Here is a 14,371-nt window from a genome sequence, read left to right on the forward strand (position 1 = left end):
ATATGATAAATACAAAAGAAGGCAGAAAGAAAAGGAACAAGGAACAGATAGGACAAATAGGAAACAAATAGTAGTATGATAGACATAACCCTAGTATGTTTTAATCACATTAAATATAAATGACCTAAGACTTCAAGTAAAAGACACAGATTGTTAGACTAGACAAAAAAAGCAAGATCTTGCTTAAAAGAAATGCAATTTAATAAAAAGACATGCAAGTAGATAAGTAAAAAGATGAAAACATACTGTAATAACCACTAATCAAAAATACACTAATATCAGATAAAGTAGATTAGAAAACAATATTTTCAAGCATTAAAAATGTCATTTCATAATAATAAATGAATCAGTTTATCAAGAGAACATATAGTCCTAAATATCTATATATCAACCAACAGAATGTCCAAATATAGGACGTAAAATCTGAAAGATCTGCAAGAAGAAATACACAAATCTATAATTATAAATGAATAACTGATAAAAGAAAATGGACTGAAAATCCACACGGACACAGAAGACAAGACACAGCATCATCCTTCTTGGCATGACTGGCATCTGGAGAACACGCCATCCAACCACAGGACACACATCCTTTTCAAGTGCAACCAGTGAACTTTCCAAGGTCCATAACTCTGGTCCATCAATCGAGGCAATACATGGAAAGGGACTCTGATCAAGTACAAAGGGTCTCTGATCATTGTGAAAATAAATCACAGATCAATAACAGAAAAATCTCCAAATAACTGAAAACAAGAACACATTTCTGAGTAATCAATGAGTGAAAGATTATCTCCATAGAAAAAGAAAAGCGTTTTACAAAATACAACATTTGTTCTTGATTTTTTTTTACATACAGGAAATTAGAAATAAAAGTGAACTTTCTCAGACTAAAAGGCATTTATAGAAAATCTACAACTAAGATCAGAATTAGTGGAAAGACTAAATCCTTTCCCTCACCTAAGATCGGGAATAAGACAAAGATGTCTGCTCTTGCAACCTTTACTCAACATTGTACTGTACTGGAAGTTCTCACTGGGGCAATCAGGAAATAATAAGGAGTAAAAACATTTAATATGCAATGTGAGAAGCAAAGCCGTCTTCTATGCCGACAATACGATCATCTGTAATGAACACATTCACCTAGTAAGTGAAGACAGCAAATCTACAGGGTGTAACATCAGTATAGAAAATCCAGTTTATTTCTCTATACCAGTAATCGATAATTGGGATTAAAATTTTAAAAATAATGTCACTTACAACAGCATCAGGAATATAAAGTAGAAACGGTGCTACCAAATCATAATGTAAGACACAACGAAAGTTTGCTGACAAAAATTAAGGAAAAGCTAGACAAGCTGAAAAATACACGGTGTTGGTCAGGAGACGCACCACTGTTAGGGTGTCACTTCTCCCCAGATTGATCTTTTTCAAGACTTAACCCAGCCCAGACATTTTTAGACAGAAGCTGGGGCTGAGGATGTGGCCTGCACAGGGAGGGCATGGAAGGCACACACTCCTTCCCGATCCTATACCTTGCCCTATGCGTTTCCATCCAGTTGCTCCTAAGGAGAGTCCTTCATAGTAAAGTGCTAAGCACCCCCAAAGACACGCGACTCCTCACCCCACCTGCGGCCAGAGGCCAGGCTGAGGTGCTGGCTAGATCTGTGGCTTTACCCTCAGACATCACACTGACTTAGTACAGGGAGGACCAAATCCTGGACACGAAGTTTACAAGAGAGACCAGACCCACAGGAGACAGAAGCTTCCAGGAGGTGCGGCCATGGTGGTGTCTCTGGAGAGGAGCAGAAGTGCGCATGCCAAGTACAACACATGGGCTGCCTGAGCTCACTTCCCTGAGATGGGACAGCACCCTCAGTCCCTCATCCCATCAGGAGGGTTCTTACCAGTCCAGTTCTCCTCAGAGATGTGGTCACTGGAGCCGTGACCACTGGTGTGATATGAAGAAAAAAGACTTCAGGTGAAAAAGTGGAGAGCTGTGCTCATGCTACAGGCAGTGGCAGGGCTCACGGCTCCCCCGTGACTCTTGCCGCTTTTACATCATGCAGTGGCTGCCTTTCTGTGGGGCGAGATTAGTGGATTCAAGACCCCGACTCCAGTTTCTGCAAAAGGCATCCTGTGCCTACCTTCCCCAAGGATAACGTGGAAATGCGCACCCCAGCCATCCTCTCCCACACTGACCTGTGGCCCCACCCCAACTCCCTGAGGTCTCTGTCCCAGCAGAGGTTCAGCTGTGACAATTCCATCTTTATCTTAACTCATATTGCACGGAGATTCAATTTCCTACTTCCTCCTCAAAAATAAGAACTTGGGCCTGAATTTGCTTTTCCAAAACTGTTTACCTAAGAAGTTGATTAGTTGGTGGAAGGAGGAAAAGATTCCTAAAATTTGACAGTAGAAATCAATGGAATACTTGAAAACTTTTTCTAGAAAAAAAAAGCTTTGATCTGTACTTTGTATCATGTGTAAAAAATGAACACAAAATGGAATGCAGATCTAAATAGCCTAAAACTATCTCCTAGAACATATAGAGAATATCTTTATGACTTTATATGAACCAAAGATTTCTTGAGTATGACACTGATAAAGAAATAATGAACAACAGGGAAGGCCTTGGCCCTTTCCTTCCTACCATGTTTTTGCCATAAAACATAACTGTGCTGCACCCTGCCCAATGTGTCAAAATGTTCTAGCTAAGGAATGTATCTGTGTGCGCCTCCCAAAGTATCAAAGTGTCCTGTTCGAACAATATAACTGTTAGCACATGGTGTTTCTACCTAAGGTTTCAAAAATGTTAACTGGAACTGGAGAGGTTCCTGCCTCTAGCCATGTCTCTACCCTAAAAGGTTCCTCTCGACTTCCTTTCCCTCACTGTATATAAACTCACTCTTACCACACCTCTGGGCTCAGAATTCAGGGTGCTTAAAACTCCTCTAAGCCAGCCGGCTACATAAAGCTTGGTTTTTCTTCGCCTCTTTCAGTGGCTTTCGGATTCTCATGTGTTCAAACTGTTGTAGCTGTGACACAGCTGTAGTACTTCGCTCTAAGGCTGAGCCGGCTCACTTTCCTCTAACAACACTAAAACATGATGCATAAGAGAGAAAAAGAGATAAATTGAATTTTTATCAAAATTGTGTTGGTCATAGTTTTATTTGTAGTACCAAGTACTTGAAGTAATTGAAATATCCATCAACCAAAATAAATACTCCAATTGTAGCTTTTAGGAGAAGCACTGCAGAATTTTTCATTTTATGGTCAGGAAGAAAAAAGGCCCACATATTTTAAAGCATTCTGCATTGAGCATGGTGCGTAAGGACTTCTGAATTCCAGGTCTTTCTTCTCCACTAAGCTGCTCTTTGCTCCTCAGAAGGAAGAGGTAAACAGAGATTGGAATGGGAGGGGGAGACAGGGAGCTGGCCTTTTACTTGCAGTGCAGCTGATTTTCTCCTGCGTGCGGCATGTGAGATCAGACACAGCTCACCGTCACCAAAGGTACTGACTCCAGCGGGTCTGATCTGTGTGAGAAAGCGACACACTGCCCACGAACATGAGAGTCCGTGCTGCCCTCGCCATGCTAAGGGCTCCTGCACCCTTCTTGCTCTGGGCTGTACTTCAGAGCTTCCTCACGCCACGTAACCGGGAGTAGCACCATTTCTCCCGCCCCGTGGGGAGGCGTCGGGGAGGCAGACAAGGGAACTGGCCAAAGGTGTACAAAGATATTTCACATCACCCTACCACAGACGCCACCCTATAACTGCCACCTGTCAGCGGAGTGACCTCAGGTGAGTTTCCTCACTACTGGGAGCCTCAGTTTCTCCATCCACAGACTGGATTTAATAATGGTGGTCTTCCAGAGGGTCAAGAATAACCTGTGTATAACTCCTTCCCTAGGAACTGGAGCTCCCTCCGTAATAAATATTATCACTATTAATGCTCTTAAATTGATGTGTGTGCCATAAAATGCATATATTTACATTACAAATCAACCTCTTGAATGAATGCAAAGCAGCAATCATATTACTTTAATTAACTTGCCGTGCCAGAGGTAAGAAAAAGAGCGACATCAGCATTTTCCCTCAACGTGTCTGTCATAAATTAGGCCATCTAAGTACGTGTTTGTCCCCACCCCGCGGGCGCACAGGGCCGGCTAGAGAGGGTGGCACATAAATTCCCTGCTGCTCTGCCCTCACGCCCTTTGCTGAGAGGGGCCTGCTCGGGGTGTCTGCCCCTGAGTTGTGTGATTGTGACTCCAACCTTGCAAACCTCGACACGGAGCAAAGGGTCTGGGTTTCCATCAGGCCCTGCCAGTGGGTCTCTGCGTGTGACATATTCATTCCTGCCTCTTCCTGTAAAGATAATTCATGCTCCTTGGCAGCATTGTACAGGGCACAATGCCGGGTGCCAGGAACTCCTGCAAACTTCAGCAGGGCTGCATTGTAATGTGCCGCTAGATTAATCCAGCCATCTAAGATGCATTTTTAAAAAGCCAGAGGTCTTTCCCATGAATAACCTGGCAAGTATTTGAGCTTCATTATAATTTCCCTCTAATGGAGTTTGGGGAAATGAAATGGGAGTTATTAGCCAGATTTATAAGGCTGTCTCCTGAGAAAATAGGGATGAAGAGGGGCTGACTTAGCAGACAAGGTGCACTGGCTATCTACCTAGCACAGGAGAAGGAACTGGCCTGCAGTTTGCAGAGAAAATATAATGCTTACCCAACAACTGCTTTTCCTGTGCTCTTGACAGAGGGCTGGCTATGCCTGGGACCCAGGAAGCACAGAATACATTTCCTTGGATTCAACAGATCACTTAAGAGACCATCATATTAGTGGTCCAGGTAGAGCAGGCACAAAACTCTTGATGGCCTTTGGAGACAGGAAAACCACTTCATCCAAGCTCAGATGCACTTTCAAGAAAGAGGGTACCTTATAAGGGAAAGTACTGGTCAAGGCTCCAGAAAGCAAAAAAAAAGCAAACTTCTTTGATATGGAGCTGAGGGAGAATTGCTGGCAGGGGGTGGCTGGTGAGGCACAAGTGTGGAGTGCAGCAGAGTTTGAGGACATCATACTGACACTGGGCGCCCGGGAAGGTGGGGAAGCTCCAGGGCTGAGCAGGCTGCATCAGGTGCTCCTGCAGGAGCTCAGGGCAGAGATCTAAGCCATGAGCCACACCGATACCCCTGTTCTTGTTCTTGTCAAAACTATATCACTTTCCCAGGGCTTTCATGATAAAGTGTCCCATACTGGTGGCATAAACAAAAACTTACTCTCTCACAGTTCTGCAGGCAGAATGTACAAGATTAAGGCGCTGGCAGGTTTGGCTTCTCCCAAGGCCTCTCTCCTTGGCTCAGAGGTGGCTGCTTTCTGGCCACCTCTCCATGGGGTCCTTCCTCTGTGGGCACACATTCCTCATGCCCTAACCTCTTTTTAGAAGGACACTCATCCTGGTGGACTAGGACCACACCTTTATGATGTCATTTAAGCTGGATTACCTCTTTAAAGATCCTAGCTTCAAATACAGTCTCTACTCAAGATCAGATGTTGACTGCTCCCCCAAAGACTGCATATTAAATCTTGGTCCCCAAAGTGGCACTGAGAGGTGATGGAAACCTTAAGAAGTGAAGCCTAGGGCAGGTCTTTAGGTCACCGGAGGCACGGCCCTAAAGGGAACCGTGGGACCCTGGGCTCTTCCTCTTTAGCTCCCTGGCTGTGAGTTGAGCTGTTCACCCACCAGAAGCCCAAAGCAATGGTCCACTTCACACTGAACTGGAACTTCTAACACTGTAAGTTAAAATAAAGTCTTTTCCCTTTATAAGTAAATTATCTCAGCTATTTTGTTACAGTGACGGGAAGCTGACTGACACGGTCACATTCTTGGGTCCTGAGGGCTGACGTCAACAAATAAATGTTAAGAGGTGGGGGGACCAATTCAGCCCATAACAGGAACTTTTAGAATTTTTCTGAGTATAATGTTAATGTAAAGCCACAGTGGTTACAATTTACTGAGCTTGGCCTACAACGAAGCCTCAGAATTTACCAATGAGGTCGGTAGCATTATTATCCACACTTCAGCGAGGAGGAAACTGAGGCGTGTTGTCCCTAAGCAACCCACCAGGCCACCACCAGCTGCCCAAGGCTGCACTTATGACGCCACCTTCTTCCGCCTCTGCTCTTGTTTGTTACTGAAAAATGTGCAAGAAAATGTGTAAGAGATATAAAAGTAAATAAATAAAAGTCGCCCACAATCTCATCTATCCTCCTTAAAACTGGCTGACATCTTGGACATTGCATTGTTGTCACCAGGGCTAAAGGAGAGGTGCAGAGGTCTGAAAGCTGCACCCACAGAGCCTCCACGGGGGTGGGAAAACCCAAGGATACAGGCCTGACCTGGGTGTGACCGGCAGGTTCCTTTATCCGTGCAGAGCAAGCCCCACTGAAAACGAGACAGAACAATCATCAGCAGAATGCTAACTCAGGCAGTGGAACAAATCTTCCTCCTACATCACCTAATTTTATTTCCTATATTTTTCAAATGTGCTATCATGAACATGTGGGCATGGTGACTTCTGAGAACAATAAACGTCGTAAGAGAAAAATCAGACTGCGCATGCTCAGAGCACCCAGGCCAGCCCCGGAGACTTTCTCCCGATGGGAAGGGACACAAAGACAGCAGACTGGGTCTGTGCGGAAACCGACTGCAAACAATATCCTGAGTGAGCAAAGCAACAAAAGAGCCACCTCCCTAAAGGCAGCCCAGCCAGGCCATTCAAATAGTAAAAATGACGCAGGCACTTGGAAACAAAGTTCCAGCTTTCCACCGAGCTTCCTGAGCCAGTGCAAACAGCAGGCCGGAACAGGAAGCCTGCACTGCCCACGTCCCTGGGGTCTGGTGGCTGCCAACTGTGCCAAGAGCCCTGAGGGCCTAGAGAGCCCCATCTCTCCCCACCAAGGGGAGGGTCAGCTCCTGCCCCCAACGCCCGAGCAGAAGCAGACAATGCCTCGCTTCCACCCCAGCAGCCCAGTCCCGCCAAGCTTGTCTTGCCCTTGGACGGGGACCCCCCACAGGCCTGGGCCGCAGCTGGACCTCAGTCCCACCACGGGCCACCTGCTTCCTCCCAGGCTGCACAGCCAGGAGCCAGCAGGGCAGACACAATGGGCTGGACCCACGTCAGATTCTTAAGGGAAGAAAATTAGTGTTTGTGGACCAGGAGATCAGGACAGGACATCTGTAACTGTTTCCAGAGAAGCCAAGTCCACAAACCCTTCCTCCCCAAGCACTTCCGAAATGTGGCACAGCACACCAGCTCTTTAAATATCCAAACCCAGAATAAATGTGCATGCAGCACCTCCCCGGCAACGCGGGCCACACGCTGCCAGCTGAGTCACACTAGGGAAACGTGCGAGCTGGGGGGCTTGGGAGAGCAAGATCAACAGGGCGAGGCCCCTGCCCGGCGCAGGCACCCTGTCCTCTCATGGGGAGCGGCACCTCACACTGCCTCCCAGGAGGCCGCACTCTCAGGGAGTCACTGCATCACCTGGGGCTTTTCAGTGAGACGTGCTGTTCGCGGCAAAGTTGGGGCTTAAACCAGGTCTGCAGACAACTCCCTGGATTCTGCGTCCTGGTGACTGCTCTGCGTTGGAAGCTGTTGGATGAGCTTTGAGATGCCTCCAGATAGAGTTAGACAGGCATTTCCGATAGTCCCGAATGTTTACCTTCTTAGCTTATATCGATGATTTTTGTTTTTCACTTTAAAATCTTTTTATCTTTGGTAGATGCCTTTTATCAGCCCTCAAGATGTGAAACAGACAGAAACAGCTGTTCTGTGGAAGCAGGGACAGGGACCAAAGTGCCCTCACCCACACTTCCCACTACCCCTGGCCCACAGACCACATCCCGGGCCTCGGGCTGTCGGCAGTGACTCTCAGGCACTGGACCAGGCTGCACCCTGCAAGCTTGCACATACCTGACAATCCCTTGATTCACCATTCTCTGACTCTAGAGAGTGAGGAAGCTTCTCTAGGCTCCTACCCAATCCTCCACCAAACTCGGTAAGATGACAAGAGACCGAGAGATGTACTGAATTTCAGGATACCCAGAGCTCATCGAGGAAATGTGCAGCCTAAGCCTCACACAAATTCTTGGTTCTTTCGTTCTCCCAGCAAAAACTGAGTCCTTCCTGCTTTTGGATCTTAAATGTCCCCCAAGAAGCCTTGTGGTAAAGGCTTGGCCTCCAGCGAGACAGTATCGGAGGCGAGGAAAACCGTAAGTGACGGGCCAATCAGGGGTCTTTGTGTCCCTTAAGGGGACAGCGGGACCCCAGCCCCTCCTTCTTTCCCCTCTTTTCATTTCCTGCCCTCAAAATAAGCAGTTTTGCTCCACCACAGGCTCCTGCCGTGATGTGCTCGCCCAAAGCAATGGGCCCACAGATCGTAGACCGAACCCTCTACAACTGTGAGCCAAAATGAACCTTTCCTCTTTATAAGCTAACAATAGCAAACACCTGCTAGAGTCACACAAAGCTGGCTAGCACTCTGTGTCACCCCAGTGACAGACACAGCAGATAGGCAGCAACACAATTCATGGTCTTTATTCCTCAGGAGATTATGTGCAAAATCCAACATATAAACAAAGAAAATTATGACCACTTCAGGTCTTTTTTTCACAGATTCTTGATCCAGAACTGCCCTCTCCAGAAAAGGATTTATGGATGAAGTGATGTTTGAGGAATCCAGACCTCAACAGCTGGACCTGAGAGAGGGGTGTGCTTCCAGGTGAGAAAACGGCACGTGCAAAGGCCCAGCGGCTATGGGGTCACACAGACTGGGCCCCGGTCACTCTGGGTGACAGTCACAGAAACAGTGAAGTGAGTCACATCCCTTGGAATTGGCCAGGCAGCAGCCCTACTAGAAAGCAAGGGTGCATTCCAGAATTGTGAGCTTGACTGGACTGACCCTGGATGGAATCCAGGTGGTGCTGAAGAGAGAGATTAGGCACAGAGGCAGGCCGGACAGCAAGCTCAGGGGACCTGAGGCGCCATACTCTACTCTGCACTCAGCAGGTAGCTTGTTTGCTATTTGCCTTTGCCCTGAGCAACGTTCACAGCTCTTCTGCGTTTGTTATTTTGAGACAGGGTCTCTCTAAACCAAAGGCGGGCCTCAAGCCTCCCAGAATGTTGTGATTGCAGCCATGTACCACCACGCCCAATCAGCTGCTAAGAGTTTTTGAGCAGGTAAATAACAGCAGGCTGAAGCCCATGGAAAGGTCTGAAGGGAAGGGAACGGGAGGCCACCGGGCAGTCAGAGCGGCCGCTGCAAAGACAGGGTCGGCTCTAGAGGACAAGGCGGAGGACGAGCAGGGGACGGCGGGGCAGGCTGCCACCAGGGTCCGCCACAGGTGTGTTTTGCGCACTCCAGGGGTGTGGCGGGCCTCCTGTGGCAGTGCGCATGCCTCGCCCACATCCCTACACACACGTGTGCACGCCGAAGTTTCGGTGGAGAGCGCCTGACTCCAGGGACGCCCACCCCGCGGCTCCTCCTCCGCAGTCAGCGCTCACGCATCACACAAAGCTGAAACAGTCGGGCCTCCGTGAGGAGAGCAAGAAAGGGGAATTCTCCCGGCCCACACTGCCCAGCTGAGCAATGCTCGTCAGGGTAAACAGCACCGAAAATAATCACAGTTGCTCGCCACTTGGAATATTATTATGCGAACAGTTGGTGGATATGAACTGTTTTTAAAACAGGCTATCAAAACAAACCCGGGGAGAACATCTGTGGGGCCGCGGGCCTGGGAGTCAGGGGGAGGAAGGAAGCCAGGAAGCCGCCAGCCTCGTCAGGTGTCTTCCTGGACGTCCCCGCCCCGGCCAGGGGAGGTGGCCGGAGGCAGAACCTGAGGGAGGGGAAGATCTGGCGTACAAAGATAAGGAAGCCAGGAAGCCGCCAGCCTCGTCAGGTGTCTTCCTGGACGTCCCCGCCCCGGCCAGGGCAGAACCTGAGGGAGGGGAAGATCTGGCGTACAAAGCAAGACCAGAAATCCCCCCGGGAGAACAATGGGCACAGGTGAGCCGGCAAAGGAGGGGCCCAGGCTCCTGCGTCCAACCCCACAGGGCTTGGTCAGCCCGACCTCGCACAAGCAGATGTTATTTATAGGCTGAGCTTGAGATCTGTTATTTATTATGTCATTTATGGAAATAAATCATAGGCCCTTCCTTCCTTGCCGTTCCAGCCCGATACAGAGAGGTTTTCAGGCATATAACGGCTTTGCTTTGTTTAGCTTATTTTCCTCCTTATAAAACTTAGCTAACAAGGACAAGGATAACAAATGTTTATTATTTTAAAAGGAGGCCTGCGCTGAGGAAGTTTTTGGAGCAAAAAGACAGCAGAGCTGGGTGGTGGCCACCCCACAGGGGAGCGGTGTCACCCCGATGGCCCTGGCCCTTCTTTCCTTCTTGCTGACCTGGAGCAGGGAACAGCTTTCAAAACAATTCTACAGAGGAGTCTTCCAGGGGGCTCTGTTTATGGTCTTTGTGTGTGGCGATTTTTTTAAGTAGAGAAAGGATTTCCACAGGCAGAATCACTTCCTTCCTTCCCTCTGTTCCACACTCCTGGTCCCCTAAATAAACCTTATAAGTGCTCCCCCTGCTGCTCCCCCTTTGAGTCTCCCCAGCGTGTGGGGTGCTGGTGTGAGAACTATACTGCACTTACAGAGTAAGGGGAAGCAGGTTTGAAGGTAGGGGCGATGTATGCAGCAGCAGGAAAGAGAGGAATACGTCCAAGGGCTCTTCACTGCAGAGCTCAGCCTTCACCCTCCAGTCAGTTTTATCAGCAATACACATACTATTTTGATATAGAAAAATAAAAACGACTAATGACCCATGGGGTAGGGCATCCACACAAACTGGAGATGTAACAAAGGAGACAACAGATACAAACCCCATCTGTAATCCTAGACTCAGAGCCCGGGCCCTGGCGTAGCTTCTGGAACCTTCTTCCTCCTCTTCCTGCCTAGCATGTGACCCTGCAGAGATGCCTATGCCTCCTCAGCCAGCCTCCCTGAGCCGCAGGCTCTCGCTCCTCTCTCAACAATGGGAAACTACAGCCTTGGGATTCCCTGACCGGCAAGATGGCCGCCCTCCAGCCAACGCTGGGCCCAGAGGCCAGGCCAGATGCATTCTGAGGTTCCAGGAGTTGGGAAGGGCCAGCGAGGTGTCATGCCTGGGAGGCCTTTGCCCTGTGGGGCCTCCCAGCCAACTACAGTGAAAATCTTCCTTTTCAGCCAGCACCGATATTCTACAAGCAGCCTTGAAAAGGCGGGAGAGGGAAAGACCCAGCCAGTGTGAGGAGGTGTCACCCAGGAAACAGCCCCAGGCAGTCCAGACTGAGGGGAAGGGAAAGGCCAGGCCCTGTAGGGCTTGGGCGGAAGCCCATAGGTGTGGTAGTTTTGTTCTGAAGGCAGGAGGAATAGAGAGGAGGTGGTCAAAAGAGCGGATGAGGGCGCTCAGAGCACATCTGGTGGGAAAGAGAGACACAAATAAAAGATGATCTGAGATTGGCTGGCGCACAGGGGAGGATGTTTGCGGGAAAGGTTCAAGCGCTGGAGCTGGGAAGATGGTCCTCACCACAGCCAGGAGCAGACACTGGCCTGGTGCATGGGATTTCTAGACAGAGAGACGTTCAAGCCCACATAACTTTACCCCAGTTTGCTGAACAGGGGCCTGCTCTCCAGGTATAGGAATGAGAAAGAATTTTGGGAATGCTTCAGGTCATTATAGGGAAGCCATACAATTAGGAAAAATATAAGATGATGTCTTTATTTGAACTTTTTTGTATAGCAAGAGCTTTCTACCAATAACAGGACCAACTTCCATGTGCAATAATGACAGGCAGCCTCACAGATGGACCTCAAAAGAAGCCAGAAAGAAGCATGAAAGAAGCCAGACACACGAGACTTAGGATAAGATTGTGTCTGTGCACCTCCAAAGCAGACAACACACAAACTAATCCATGCATCTGGGGTCAGAAAACTGGGCGCCCATGGGGTGCTGACTGGGAGGGACCACCGGGGAGCCTTCTGAGTGCTTGGCCTGGGTGACACTTAGCCTGCATATAATGCATAGGGAGTCACTGGGTTGTATAAGAATTCTGCACTGTTTTGCAGTTTATTGTTGACAATGAAGTTTTTAAAGTGCAGTGCATAAGTGTATTTGCTTCCTATGGCTGCTGTAACAAATTAGCACAAATTTAGTGGCTCAAAACAATGCAAATTTATCAACTTATAGCTCTGGAAGACAAAAGTATACCATGATATGCCAACAGGGCTATGTCCCTTCTAGGGACTTCTGGGGAGGACATCAGTTCTCTGCCCTTTCAGGTTTTAGAAGCCACTTCTGCCATTTGGCTCAAGGGCTCTTCCCAAGGCAGTTGGACCTCTGGCTTTGGTCACTGCACCTGAGGCTGAGGGCACAGAGAGTCTTTGACCTGCCCGTCTCTCTTCTCTAAGGACTCTTGTGATGGCCTCAGGCCCACCCGGGTAACCCCAAGCAACCTCAGCAACCTCAAAACACTTAATTTGGTTTCAGCTACAAATCCTTTTTGCCATGTAAGGTAGCCTGTTCCCTGTGGGGAGAGGGACATGGACACTCTGGGGACATTACTCAGCCTATCATGATACAATTACATGACAGTCAAGGTCCTCCTCACACAGGCAGGACGCTCCTTCCAGACTAAATCGGTTCAATGAATGTTAAATTGGTTCATTAATGTTAGCTGCTGTTGGAAGACAGAAACCCCAGAATCCCCATGGCTCTATACAGTTCAACGAGGCCCAGCATCTCCAAAGTATCCCTGGATCGAATTCAGCTTTGATGGGAATTTTTCACCTTTATATTATTTTCTCTGCTTTTATCGTTTTCTTTAATAATAAGTGTAGCCAATAAATCACATCACTGTTATCAATGACTGTAATGCTATCGCCAGCAGATATTTTCACATCATCTTAGTTAAGAGTTGTTGCATCTCCAAGGTATGTATGATGCTATGGTTTTAGATTTCGATCGCTGTACTTCCATACCTAGTTTCATCTAGTATTTTATTTTTTCCATTTAAAAACATTTTTGAGAAGTGGCCCCTAGTGAACATCCACACAGATACAGAGCAAGTTAAAAACCATGCAATGTGGTTTTCCTTTCTCCTGCAAATTTTGGTTCAGATTTCCTGCTCCTCCTGCCCCAAAGCCACCCCCATCTGGACCCCAGGGCATCCACGTGACCCCAGCAGGCCTTGATGGTGCTGGCTTCTTGCTGGGCTTAGTACCCAGGACAGAAAGCTTCCCCAGCCTCTCTGAAGAATGGAGGATCTTAGCCCAAAACCTTGGGGCAGAGTCTTCTCAGCCCCTTGGGGAATTTCTTATGTGATGCATGGTCGGTTAGGAAGTGAGGAAACAAAGCTTCTTTCCTGCATCTTCCCAGGGTTCCAGACTGAAGGGCCAGCTGAAGGGCACAGTGACCCAAACACTTGGCTGCCCCTAGCTTTACCCCTCTGCTAAACTAATTCCAATCCCACCCCTTTTTCTCTCCCCAAGCCAAGCAAGGACTGCTGCACTTTTTTCTACCTGATGTGAAGGAAACAAAATTCTATAGCTTGTTGCTGCGACTGCGCTGTGGTTTTTCTTCTTCTTTAGGTCCCGTCCGTAGGTCCAGTTGGGATCTTGGGTACTGTGAGGGCTCAGACACCTCCACCACCTCCTCCTGGCCCGGCTCCCTTCTCCCAGAGGCACAGCCCTACGGGGCTGCAAAGCTGCCTCATCTCCAGACTCGCCAACCTCCTCTCTCCACGCGTCACCACTCTGCCTTTGACCCCGGATGCTCTGCCACTGAGTTGGCGTTGCAGCGGCTGGAATGTGTCCCTGCAAAAGGCAAGCACTGGAAACTTAGTCCTTGGATGCAACGGAGTCAGGACGCGGGAACTCACGGAGGCCGTTCCTCTTGAGGGCTCTGTCCCCGCGAATGGCCAGTGCCACAACTGCGGAGTGGGCTTGTTGGAAAATGGTGAATTCTGTTTTCTCTCTCTCTCCCTCCACCATGGCGTGACACGGCGAGAAGGTCCTTGCCAGAGCAGCACTTTGATTTTGGCCTTCCCAGCCTCCACAACTGTGAGGAATGCATTCTCTCCTTTGCAAGTTTCCCGGTCCCTGGCATCTGTTATAATAGTGCAGAACGGACTGAGACACGGTTTCCATCTGAGAGCGGAGAGTGGAGACTCCATAGGGCCACTCACTGGAAAGGCCCCTCTCCCAAGTTCTCCTTTCCTGTAGAGGCCTGAAGTCCTCCTGTGGACCCAGAAAAGGGGGTGCTTTTCCA

General features: G+C 48.6%; 2 long non-coding RNA genes across 2 annotated transcripts; one reads left to right on the plus strand and one right to left on the minus strand.

Moving 5' to 3' along the window:
• Positions 1-1,375: 1,375 nt before the first annotated feature.
• Positions 1,376-6,392, minus strand: LOC104860214. Its single transcript, XR_004517948.1, has 3 exons — positions 4,734-6,392; positions 2,912-3,096; positions 1,376-2,077 (listed from the first exon to the last, which is right to left on the minus strand). It is a non-coding gene; the product is annotated as an uncharacterized LOC104860214 (long non-coding RNA).
• Positions 6,393-8,164: 1,772 nt separating this feature from the next.
• Positions 8,165-13,768, plus strand: LOC104860213. Its single transcript, XR_779615.2, has 3 exons — positions 8,165-8,280; positions 8,684-8,789; positions 13,693-13,768. It is a non-coding gene; the product is annotated as an uncharacterized LOC104860213 (long non-coding RNA).
• Positions 13,769-14,371: the final 603 nt, after the last annotated feature.

Source organism: Fukomys damarensis, unplaced genomic scaffold (assembly GCF_012274545.1).
Source record: "Fukomys damarensis isolate Sample0158 unplaced genomic scaffold, DMR_v1.0_HiC HiC_scaffold_19, whole genome shotgun sequence".
Classification (NCBI taxonomy): Eukaryota; Metazoa; Chordata; class Mammalia; order Rodentia; family Bathyergidae; genus Fukomys; species Fukomys damarensis.